Source organism: Nycticebus coucang, chromosome 3, assembly GCF_027406575.1.
Source record: "Nycticebus coucang isolate mNycCou1 chromosome 3, mNycCou1.pri, whole genome shotgun sequence".
Classification (NCBI taxonomy): domain Eukaryota; kingdom Metazoa; phylum Chordata; class Mammalia; order Primates; family Lorisidae; genus Nycticebus; species Nycticebus coucang.
In genome coordinates, this window is record NC_069782.1 from 5,562,256 (window position 1) to 5,573,336 (window position 11,081).

Below are 11,081 nucleotides of genomic sequence, written 5' to 3' on the forward strand. Positions count from 1 at the left end.
ATTCGGCTCTGAGCTGGGGCAGACGCTAGGCCTGTGACCCCTGCAGGGGTCAGGGACAGGGAGGGGGCAGTGGGCAGACCTGAGACCAGCAGCCACGTGCAGCTGGAGCTCCCTGCTACACAGGTGCCCTCCAGAGCCAATTCCTGTGCCAGCCAGAGCCCTGCCTCATCCCTCTCCTGCCAGAAGTCTCCCTTCAGCACCCTCAGTGCACGGAGCCAGGGAGTGGGAGACGCACAGCCTGAGGCAGTGACAGGTCTGGGCACGCTGCTTGTGGCTGTGGGCAAGGTACTTGAGCTGCTGCCTCACCTGGGAAATGAGGGCAGAGACACCTGCCTCAAGAGGCATGCTGACTACGAGATACAAGATACAGACTGTGACCTGCTGCCCAGCCAGCTCTGACGCCCAGCAAGTACCAGTCAGCAGGTGGTCCCCAGGACAGCCAGGCACCTGCCCCAGCCCCTCCCAGACTGCAGCAGCTCATGCTGTTCACTGCAGGACCCCCGGCTCCATTCCTGCAAACCAGTAAACATGACACCCACCAGGACGTGTCCACCGGGGGGGACCTTGGGAAGCACTCTCACTTTAGCTGTTACCAGAAATCCCCCTAATAACAGTGAGCTGTTATTCCACGGTGAGAGGCGGCATCCCAGGGAGAGAGCCTGTAGTGCTGGGGCGGGTTGGGGGGTGCGGACATGGAAGAGCAACGACAGAGCTAGGGGAGGGGCAGTAGAGCTGTAGGGACAGTAAGCGTTGGGAGGGACAATAGAGTTGGGGGGCAGTAGAGCTGGGGAGACAGTAATTATTGGTAAAGGACAGTAGAACTGGGGGGACAGTAAGCGTTGGGGGAGGGACAGCAGAGCTGGGAAGACAGTAAGCTTTGGGAGAGGGATAATAGAGTCAGAAGATGGACTCAGTGTCCAGTGGAGGTGCAGCGGAGCTGGGGAGATGGAGCCAGCACGTCATGCAGCTGCCCCTGCTCCGTCCTCAGAAAGTAGGCCTCTCCCCTGCATTCCTGCAGGGCAAGTGCCTTCTGTGCTTGTAGCTCCCCACTCCCCAGGACTTGTGCCATCTTTGAGCATGTCCACCCATCAGAAGTTTCTTCCTTCTGTTAAGCATGTAGCTTCTTTGCCCTTTGCTTCCCAACCGACCTCCAGGGCTGCCCAGCACCCTCAGCTCCCTCCTCGATGGCTCTGGGGAGCCCTGGCACTCCAGTGGGTTTCCCTGGGCCTCTTTCTCCCCAGCCTCCATGGCTACCCTGCAACTGTCTCTGAGCTAAGCTAGCCACACACTTCCTGCCTGTCTTGGTCTTCTTCTCTGGATGAGCTACAGGGTTTCTTTCCCCTCACAGTGTGGCAGCCAGACCAGGTGAGACCAGACACAGCTCTTAGGCAGGTGTGGATGAGGGAGAACCTAGCTAAGTGGTGTAATCTGTCTGCCGTGGCAGTCACTCACACCCTAGTCTAAATGTTTCCAGCTCTTTCCTCACAAATGATTTGGGTCAGAATCATCAAAGCTAAATCTGGGAGGGCTTTCAGTGTCCTTCTTTTCCAACCCTGCTTTATTCCTCCACTGTACAAATAGGAAAACTGAGGCCCAGATTCAGGGAGAAACGTAAGAGAGGGAACATTCTGCCCTGAGACTAGAGGAAAGGATAGGTTCCTGCAGGGCAGGTCGAGGGTGTCAGGCCAGGGCTGAAAAGACACTTTGCGTTTTCTCTGTCCAAGATTTTTTTTTTCTTTTTAGAGACAGAGTCTCACTTTATTGCCCTTGGTAGAGTGCCGTGGCGTCATAGCTCACAGCAACCTCCAGCTCATGAGCTTAGGCGATTCTCTTGCCTCAGCCTCTCGAGTAGCTGGGACTACAGGTGCCCACCACAACGCCTGGCTACTTTTTTGTTGCAGTTTGGCTGAGGCCAGGTTTGAACCCGCCACCCTCGGTATATGGGGCTAGCGCCCTACTCACTGAGCCACAGCCACCACCCTATCCAGGATTGTTGATGCCTATGATGTTATCAGAGGCCACAGAGGCTACTGATGAACTGCTGGATAGCAGGATAGTCCCTGTTTTAGAGATAAGGAAAGGGAGGTAGAAGCCTTTGGGTGACTCAGCCAAAGGGTGCATTGCCACCCTGTCCAGATCTTCAAGACTTCCACCTGCAAATGCTGTCACTCCCTGACCCTGCTTTGCAGCAGAAGGGAAGAGAAAGGTGGGTGTGCAATCCCCTGGCCACCATGCAACGGGACATCACTCACTCAGCATCCCCACCTCTGGCTCCCATTCATTCTTCCTGGACCTCCACAACCACTCACAGAGATCAAAGCTGCTGTGTTTGAGCATCTGTCCTGAGCTGGGAACTCTGCACAAAGTATGCATTTGCTCCTCATAACCACCAGGAAAGGGGGTGTTATTATCTCCAGTTTATAGATGACAGACTGGGACTGGGAGAATCGAGTTGTCCAAGGGCACACCGTCCCTCATGGGGTAAAATGGCACCAAGTTCTGGCACTACTCCATCCCCTGGCTTCTGGCTCTCTGCTCCTGCCTGAGGCAAAGGAAAGAGCCCAGGTAGACTGTGTGTCCACAGCAGACATCACTAATCAATCACAGCACTCTTTCCTTTAACAAGTATGCAGGCTCAGATTCCTTGTACAGGGCTCCAGGCAGCCACCGTGATTGGGGTACCTGAAATGAAACAAGGACCACTTGCAACAGGCCAAAGTTCTCTGGGAGCCCTTGACATTCCGTGCCTGCCCTCCTGCTCTTTCTCAGCTGCGACAGACCTGAAGCTGGCCCAGAATCCCAAAGCATTAGGTTGGAAGGACCCTCCAGGCACAGAACTAGAGAAAGAGGTGACCTTCCCCAGGCATACAGCAAGCCAGTAGAGCAAAGCCTGTGTTCCAGGCCAGGCTTGGCGTTCCTGTTCCCTGCCCACCGCAAGGCCCACCACAGAGCTTCCCTAGAATGCAAGGGAGCCTAGCGGGGCACTCCCAGAGCCTTTGCCCCACGTGTAATTGCAACTAAAAGGTTGGGTGATTACCTCGAGGCCACTAGCAGTTTGCCACAGAAGCTGGCGTCCCTGTGAAAGTCCTGCTGAGACCCATCTGCCCACAGGGCCTCAGCAGGCAGCTCAGCCCCAGTGATCAGAGATGGTCACTTCCCTGCAGTGCTGGGTCTGGAGCTGACCCAGAACCCCTGTGACCCAGCAGGGCCCTGCAGCCCTCCGTGCTGCCTTCTCTCCCCAGAGACCTAACCCCTCCTCATAGCTCTCTGGGGTCTTCAGTTCCCTGTGTACTCGATGGGGCCATGGAAACCCCCGCTGGCCTAAACCAAAGCTGTAGGCCTTCCTGAAGCCTCTCTCTCCCACCCACCCCCAGCCTCTGCCGCCCTCGGGGCCCTTCTAACCAGTCCCTCACCTCTCTGCATCTTCAGGCACCAGCCCCTCTCCACCAGCGCTGGCACCTGCTCGTGTCTCCTGACCTGGGAAACAGCCTCCAGCTGCTGCCTCATCTCTTCCGCCTTCATTCTAAGCTTCCTAAAACAGCTGTCTACATAAGCCCGCTCTGCTTCCCTGCCTCCTCGGGCCAGCCAGGCCACCAACACCTCCCTGGTAGCCACAGCAGTCTTGCCCAGACCCATCTTGCTAACCTCTGGCCACACGGGCCTCTCCCCTCCTCTCAGGACCAGCTCCAGCCTCCTGCCTATGGCGCTCCCAGTATCCAGCCTGGTTCCATGACCCACTTCCCACCCCAGCCTCCAGCCCCACCGACCACCTTCCCTCTCATTTGCCTCAGGACTCCTTGCTGGCTCAGTACTCTGCACCCTTCGGAAACAACCACAGCAGAAGTAATGAAAAAACTCACCTAGACCCACCACGGGCTGAGCATTGTGCGAAGCATGAATTAACTGTGACCATCCTCTGTCAACCCTATTTATTTATTGACTCCAAACATTTTTATTAAGTGTCTCTGATATGCCACACGCTGTTCCAAGCTCTGGGGACACAGCAGTGAACTGTGATGAAGGTATTACTTTTCCAGCTGTGTAAGTGTGGAAGCTGAGGCTCAGAGAGGCTAAACAACCTGCCCGGGCTCACACAGACATAAGGTGGGCTCCAAATGCTATACTCCCCCCCATGCCATGGCCTCCCTATGGGCCACACACTCCAGAACCCTGCCCACCCTGCCCCCACCGCCTCGGCTGCCCCTGGGGCCCAGTACCTTCAGTGCTTTGTTCTCCTTCCTAGGAGCCCCCTCCCGTCCCCTCCACCCGCTGCCAACCCGGCTGCTGCCTCCTTGGGAGCTGCTGCCAAGCCGTCAGCTCCTGTCATCACCCCAAGGCAGCCAGAGGGAGTGCCAGCAGCAGCCTTGGCACACGCCACCTCCGGCCTCCCCACAGCCACCAGGCCAGGAGGGTGGACAACCTCCCTGCAGCCCCGGGGTGGGAGCATCAGTCCTGGGGGATTCAGTGCTCCCACTGCAAATCAGAAAACTGAAGCTGGAGGAAAACTCCTCTGCAACTGGCTAAACTGGTAAAAACCAACCTATCAGGGTGACATTCAGAAGTCTGTGGAAGGCAGTCCCCTCTGCTAGAAGCCTCCCACCCATTCCACCAGCCACCAGCTCAGTGAGGGCAGGCACTTCCTTAGAGGAGGGTCCTGACCTCCAGCCTGGTCAAGGTGCCCTCCCAGGTGCCCAGGGCAGCCTCCCAGATGCCCAGCAACAGTCTGCCCCCTGTGGATATTTCACAGCTTAGGGCACTTAGAGGTGGGAGATGGGGTTTCCCAGGGCTCTCTCTGTGCACTCGTGGGTGCTGCTTCTCCCCGAGCTTGGGCACCTGACTGGCTCTTCATAATGGCTACGTTTGGCTCCTGGAGACTGGATTCTGTGTCCCCATCGTACTCCGAGTCCCCAGAGACAACTGAGGACTATGCAGGAGGACACGTGATCCCTGGGGATGCCAACAGCTTCAGGAAACTTCCTGCTGGCCCTGGCAGTGAGGTGAGGAGGTAGAGCCTAGGGTCACCCAGACCTGAGACTAGCCCTGGCTCCAAGGCCACCTCATGGAGTCACTCCCTGTCCCTGAGTCTTGCTCCCACTCCTGCTAAACTGATTTTGATTGTTCCAGCCAGGCTGGTGGCAGGTGGGAGGAGGTAAAGGACTCAGGCTCTGCCCAGCCTGCCCTCCTGCTACCCCCTCACAGAGGGAGAAAGCTGTGACCAGCATTTGGTGAGGCCCTTGCAGCTGCCCCTGGGCACAATAGAGGGGCGTGGAGGGAGCTGTCCAGGCTGACTAGGGGCACGCCCAGCAGGCACGGCCTGGATCTCTCTCAAGGTATGAGTTTAGAGGAAAAGGTGTTATCTGGGAGGACAGTGGGTTGTAGGGAAGGGCAGAGTGGGTCTGGCCAATCCCAGAGAAGAAAGGAGGATCTTTGGGAGGGCCAGTCACCCACCAGTGGGTTCTCAACCAGTGGAAGTTGGCAGGTCTCTGACAAAAGGTCCCCTGGCAGTGTGCCACAGCGTCCCTGGACCAACTGAGACAAAAGCTCTGCCATGAGGAGTGTCCTAGCAGAGAAGAGGGAGGAGAAGTGGTGGAGGGCCCCAGGGACAGGACCCTGAGGGGAGGTGGACTTCAGGGCATGGGACCAGACAGACATGGTGACGTCCCTGTTTCTGGCAGTGACACTGGTTGTGGAAGACCAGGAGGAGATGTAGGAGACGGGAAAGAGTAGATAGGGGACAGGGATGGAGGGTGAATGGCTGGACCAGGCCACTGAGGGCAGGTGGGAGGGGAGGAGCTGCCGCCTGAGCTCAAGGATGCATGGTTGGCGGGGCTTGCTGGGGGAGAGGGGGCTGGACGGCAGGAAGCCAGCTAGAGCACGGGAGAGAAGTTCAGCCAGAGACATTTCAGCATGAGGTTCTTGGGGTACCAAAAAAGACAGCTAAGGGCAATGGCCACAGAGAGAGAGGCCTGAGATTCAATCAGGGACTTAGGGGGACTGGAATGGACAGTGGCCCAGGAGGCCAAGGGAGCAGTCAGGATCATGTGGGACATGCCCAGAAGAGAGGGGACCCTGGGCTTAGTCCTGTGGAACCCAACAGGAATTCACGAGAAGGGTACAGAAGAAAGCACAGAGAAGGCCAAGACCAGCTTCAGGACCGAGGTCAGCAGGGCCCTCGTGAGAGAACTGGGGCTTCACAATGGGAAGGCCATGGGGGACTTTCAGGAAACAGTTCTCAAGGAGGCCGAATGGTGCTGGTGACAAGGGGAGACACCTCTGAAATGGAGCCTCCATTATGTTGAGAACAGTGACTCCAGCGTCCCCTAGCCCCACTTTACAGATGGGAAAATGAGTGGGAGCAGCTCAAGGGCCCTTCAGTGGCAGAGCCAGGACCGGGATCAGGGCCCTGGTGTCCAGCACGGTCTCCTCCTGGCTCTGACCATGCCCCCAGTGATGCTAGCAGAGAAGGTCATAGCCATTGCAGAGGGAAGGAGGCTTGGATTAGACTGCTTCTCCTCAGGTCTCAGCTCCCTCAGCCCCGGGAGCCTCAGCTGGGCCCTGCTGCCCCCCGTAGACCAGCCTGGTGCAGCCAGGGAGACCCCAGCCTGCAGGTGCCCCACTGTCCCCAGGAGGCCTCAGGTGGGACTCAGCCCCTGTGTGGCTGGGATGTTCTGGGCAGACACCCAGACTGGCCTCCAGCAAATTGCCCCCCACACACTGGCAACCCCAGGAAGGGGCCTGAGGGCAGATGGGCTCTCACATGAGGGCAATTCCAGGAATACTGTGGCTTCTGGGAGCCCACGTGATGGTCCCAGGTTCACGGCCTGACTCTACCACCTGCTACTTGTGTGATCATAGGCAAGTCTGGACCCTATGTAAGACCCTTAGTTTTCTCATCTGTAAAATGGGGTTTATATGCCTTGTCTCCCAGGACTACCAGGAGGATCAAATGAGCTGCCCCTTGAATAGTTGCCCGGAGAGAGAGGAACCCTTTTTATGTCAGGTCTTGATCTTAGGACCAGCAAAAGACAAAGATGGATCCGGGCAGAATCTGGCCTCACATAGCTGCCGGGTGAGAACAGATGGGAACTCACACTCTTTAACACAACAGACGGATGGGCAGTGCTGGGGGACTCCAGGGTCCCAGCATTTCCTATAAAAATGATCTGGTATTATTTCCTACTTCCTCGCCTTTGCCTGGGCTGTGCCCACATTACCAAGCCCATCCTTCCAGCCTCTCACTGACTGCTGGCCTGTATCTGCACCCTCCGGGCTGATGTGTCGTCCCAGCTGTCTTCCCTTCGCAGCAGTCATTGGTGCCACACAGACAGCCCATCTGAAGCCACCCACGGGCCTGGGAGGCTGAGGAAGCCAAGCGCCCACCCCTCCACCCCCCACCACTCCTGGCTGGCAGGGAGAGCAGGCAGGCAGGACCGGGCAGCCTCCCACAGGAAAGCGGGTGTTTATACTGCAAACAGAGGCTGAGGAGAGATTGTGCCTTGGATTCAGCTTCAGGGAGGTGCAGACACCCGGGTGCCAGGCCTTGCATTTGCCCTAGTCCCTAGGGGTTCTTGCTGCCACCCGCAGCCAGAGCATTGATTAGCTCGGTTTGTCTCTAGCGCGTGCAGAGTCCGTTGTGTGTGGGTGGCTGGCGTGCTTTATCTCTGCACTGTTAGGGGGGCACACCCCCTGCCAGCCTGCTTCCTCCCGGCTGGGATTTGGCTGATGCGGAGATGCAGGACAGACGGCCACCTGCTCCCAGTACTGCCCCAGCCACGCCCACCAATCCTGGCCTCGCCTGCCTCCCACCCTTCTCTGCCATCACCTCCGTAATCTCTGTCAAAGCTGCCTCAGTAAACTCCATCCCACCCCTCAGCCCTCCGACAGGCAGCCTGACACTTCCTGCTGAAGGCAAGGTGGACCAGCCAGCTCCTGCTCATGGGGGTGGAGAACAGAAGCCAGGACAGGCCAGGAGCACAGGCTCTGAGCCACAACCCCAGGCTCCTGCTGACCTTGGGCAGTCACCCACTGCCCAGCTCTGAGCCTTCTTTCCCCTTTTCCTGTAACTAGAGTGGGTGCTAACCACATTGTCCTCCTTGTAGGGCTGCCGTGAGGATTAAATAAGCCTGGGCAGGAAGAAGTTTAGAAAAGCACTGGGCACAGCCCACGAGCCCCGCAAACGACAGTCACTGGCACCTCCCCAACATCACTGGTGCTGGGGCTGCGGGGGTGCTATGCACTGAGGGGCCAGAGGAGGGGTGATGGTGCTGTGCACTCGTGACCCCATCCCCCATCCACACAAAACTCCTTCAAGATGACTGTTGTCGGACCCACAGAAGAGAGAGGAAACTAAGGTTCCACCAAGGCCACCAGGTGGTGTGGAGCCAGATCTGACCCATCAATCCCAGGTGAAAAGGAGCAGCAGGGAGGAGGGGACAGTGAGGTGACTTCCCAGGGGCCGGCCGAGGCCTCACTGGGGTCAAGTCCAGCATCCATGTCCCTCAGGGGCTGGCAGCCCTATGGGCCCATCTCAACCAGAACCAAGCCGCCATCCCTCCCACGGTTTCTGTGCTGGACCCAACCCCTCCTACAAGGAGCCTGTCAGCTTCCCAGATATCCAGCCCCTCTGGAACCGCCACACTGGGATAGAGCTGCACGGAGAATGCCGGGACAGAGACAACGCTGACTGGGCCTTGCCCTCCAGGGCCTGCCTCCCACGCTGGTAAAATTCTGTGTCTGAGCCAAGGTCACCATCTCCACTCCAGTTGGAAGTGTCCACAGGAATCCTCTCCTCTCCCTGTGGTCTCCTGCTGAGAGTTCCCTTTAGCCCATCTCTCATCCCCAATGCCCTGAGCCCCAGCATCCAGGACAAGCAGAAAGGTGGAGACGGTGCTGGTGAAAGAAACTCAGATGCCTCTCAGCTGAGGATGCCCCAAGGCTCAGGAGCAGCCAGGACCCAGCCTCATTCCCTCTTCTGCACAGCAAAAGCCACAGCACCTCAGGGCCTTGACCAAACCACCCTGAGCCTCAGTCTCCCCATCTGCAAAATGGAGCCAATATCATCACACCTGTGTCACAGGACTATGGAAAAGAAACACGCTCAGGGCCGTCAGCAGCAGCAGGCACGGGGTAGGTGTTCAGCAGAATGAGCTATGCACAGTGTCTGCGCCCAAGGGGAAAAGGCCTTGTAGAGCACTCCAGTCGCGCAGCAGCATTTACGAAATTGTGAAGGTGGATTGACACAGGGCACAGAGCCTGGCAAAGCAGGAAGGGGCCAGCAAGAGAATCAGCCATACGTGGGTGCGGGCGCTGAATCCATCATGCAGGAGCTGGGTGACCTTGGTCACATTGTTTAACCTCTCTGAGCCTCTTTGGAAAGATTAAATGGGAAAAGGTACATGATCTAGGAGGTGTCCACACACAGCAGGAGCTTAATTAATGCTAGTCTCATTAACAGTTCGCTCCTTTTATTTGTGAATATCTGGGAAAGATGCTCTTAAGCATCTTGTGACTCTCTCCCTCTCTCTTTCTCCAACCCCTGATTTGTAGCATTTGCCGATTTCCATGGTATAAATACTCTCACTGTGAGAGATTTGAAGCTGCCACCTACATGCAGCGTTGGGCCCAGCTGTGCACAGATGGCTCTCACAAGTAACGAGAACCAGCTCAATGACCCCATAGCTCCCTACAGCCTCCCAGTCACCAGATCCTCTCCTCTTCAACCCAATGCCCTCCTACCACACCCACCATGTTTCTGTTCCCCACACAAGCCAGGTGTGTTCCTGCCTCGGGGCCTTTGCACTTACTATTATGTCCTCTGCCTGTGACATTTCTCCCCTACTTGTGGCATCAGGATACCTCATGCACAGATTCATGCCCTCACTGGACGGGGGGAGTGATTTCTCTATTAGTTCAAGAGAGAGCTGGTTGTTTAAAAGAGAATGACACCCCTTAAACACTCTCTGTCCCACCAACAGATCTCTGCACATACCAGCTCCCCTTCCTCCACCATGACTGGAAGTGGCCCCAGGCCCTCGTCAGAAGCAGGTGCTGGCATTACACTCCTTGTACAGCCTGAGGAACCATGAGCCCAGTAACCTCTGTGCTTCATAAATTACCCAGACTCAGGTGTTCCAGTATAGGAGTGTTCTTCAACCTTTTTTATCTCATGACACACTTGAACCTATAGTTAAACTTCAGCAACTGTTGAAAATTATGTTGATCAAAAAACAAAAGAATGAAAAAAAAATATGCTTACTGTGCTTTGAACTTCTTTTGAAAACAATTTAATTAATGATCTTGGAAAATGTGTGCAGCACACTGGTTGAAAATCAGTGTCTTGCCTTCCAGATCTCAGCTTAAATGGCACCTCTTCCAAGAAGACCGCCCTGACCACCTTGTTAATCTTGCTTCCCCCCAAACACCCCCACATCTGCCACTCTGCAATTTCATGCTGTTTTATTTCCTTTGTGATACTTGACAACTTGAGTGGGACCCACATGTATGTGTCATGTGTGTTTATTGTCTGTAGATAACACACTGAACTGTGTACAGTGTTTGCTCTGTCAGGGCAGGGCCTCATCCAGACGGCCACTGCTATGTCCCTGGCGTTGAGCTCAGTGCCTGGGCCTCTGCCTGTGACTGCCTGGGCCTGGTGCATAGTAGGTGCTCAGTCAATATCTATAGTGTGGATGAATGAATGAATCAATCAATGAACAGTGAATGTTGGGACCCACCTGGGCTGATCCTCCCAGGCCCCGCCTGCACCCCTCCCCCTCCTTTAGTGGCTCTAATTGACAGGGGCCCCCCTTGGTGCGGCCCCCTTGCTGTGCATTGTGGAACCTGTAATTGCAGGCTCCTGCCTCCTTCTCCCCCACCCCACTCTCCCTCTCCAGCAGAAAGACAGAGCCCCTGCCTATTGTGCAGCTCCTGTTGACACAGGGATGACCTCACTGGGGGCCTCCTGAGATGGGGCCCAGGAGGGGAAAGGGGCATGGGGAACAGAGGGGTGGAGCTGGCCGGGCCCAGGTCAGGAAAAGCCCGGAGGCTGAGGCCTGGGACAAAGAAAGAGAGAGAGATTGAGA